The sequence below is a fragment of the Arachis ipaensis genome, chromosome B10, assembly GCF_059453495.1.
Source record: "Arachis ipaensis isolate K30076 ecotype BB chromosome B10, ASM5945349v1, whole genome shotgun sequence".
In the NCBI taxonomy this organism is placed as follows: Eukaryota; Viridiplantae; Streptophyta; class Magnoliopsida; order Fabales; family Fabaceae; genus Arachis; species Arachis ipaensis.
Window position 1 is genome coordinate 70552025 of NC_142435.1, and position 1520 is coordinate 70553544.

A 1520-nucleotide genomic window follows, 5' to 3' on the forward strand; every position below is an offset into this window, starting at 1 on the left:
CTTCCTCCTCTCCATGTTCGGCCATGTGAGATGTGGTTATGGCCTTGCACTCTCTTTTTGGATTCTCTTCTGTATTGCTAGGGAGAGTGCTAGGAGGGAGTTCAGTAATTTTCTTACTCAGCTGACCCAATTGTGCCTCCAAATTTCTAATGGAAGACCTTGTTTCAGTCATGAAACTTTGAGTGGTTTTGATTAGATCAGAGACAATGGTTGTTAAGTCAGAGGGCTCTGCTTAGAATTCTCTTTCTGTTGCTGAGAAGATGATGGAAAAGGCTTGCCATTGCTAAACCTGGTTCTTCCACCATTGTTGTTGTTGAAACCTTGTTGAGGTCTCTGTTGATCCTTCCATGAGAGATTTGGATGATTTCTCCATGAAGGATTATAGGTGTTTCCATAGGGTTCTCCCATGTAATCTACCTTTTCCATTGCTGGGTTCTCAGGATCATAAGCTTCTTCTTCAGAGGAAGCTTCCTTAGTACTGCCTGTTACTGCTTGCATTCCAGACAGACTCTAAGAAATCATATTGACTTGCTGAGTCAATATTTTATTCTGAGCCAATATGGCATTCAGAGTATCAATCTCAAGAACTCCTTTCTTCTGAGTTGACCCATTATTCACAGGATTCCTTTCAGAAGTGTACATGAATTGGTTATTTGCAACCATTTTAACGAGTTCCTGAGCTTCTGCAGGCATCTTCTTCAGATGAAGAGATCCTCCAGCAGAGCTATCCAATGACATCTTGGATAGTTCAGACAGACCATCATAGAAGATTCCTATGATGCTCCATTCTGAAAGCATGTCAGAAGGGCACCTTCTGATCAATTGCTTGTATCTCTCCCAAGCTTCATAGAGGGACTCACCATCCTTCTATCTAAAGGTTTGAACTTCCACTCTAAGCTTGCTCAATTTTTGAGGTGGAAAGAACTTTGCCAAGAAGGCATTGACTAGCTTTTCCCAAGAGTTCAGGCTTTCTTTAGGTTGTGAGTCCAACCATGTCCTAGCTCTATCTTTTACAGCAAAAGGAAAAAGCATAAGTCTGTAGACTTCAGGGTCAACCCCATTAGTCTTGACAGTATCACAGATTTACAAGAATTCAGCTAAGAACCGATGAGGATCTTCCAATGGAAGTCCATGAAACTTGCAATTTTGTTGCATTAAAGAAACTAATTGAGGCTTAAGCTCAAAGTTGTTTGCTCCAATGGTAGGGATAGAGATGCTTCTCCCATAGAAGTCGGGAGTAGGTGCAGTAAAGTCACCAAGCACCTTCCTTGCATTGTTGGCATTGTTATTTTTGGCTGCCACAATTTCTTCTTCCTTGAAAAACTCTGTTAGGCCCTCTAGAGAGAATTGTGCTTTAGCTTCTCTCAGTTTTCTCTTCAAGGTCCTTTCAGGTTCAGGATCAGCTTGAACAAGTATGCCTTTATCTTTGTTCCTGCTCATATAAAAGAGAAGAGAACAAGAAAGTAGGGAATCCTCTATGTCACAGTATAGAGATTCTTTGAGGTGTCAGAGGAAAAGAA

The 1520-nt window shown here is 41.2% G+C and overlaps 1 non-coding gene across 1 annotated transcript; it reads left to right on the forward strand.

Moving 5' to 3' along the window:
• Positions 1 to 792: 792 nt before the first annotated feature.
• Positions 793 to 900, forward strand: LOC148580352 (small nucleolar RNA R71). The gene has a single exon (XR_015895492.1). It is a non-coding gene; the product is annotated as a small nucleolar RNA R71 (small nucleolar RNA).
• Positions 901 to 1520: the final 620 nt, after the last annotated feature.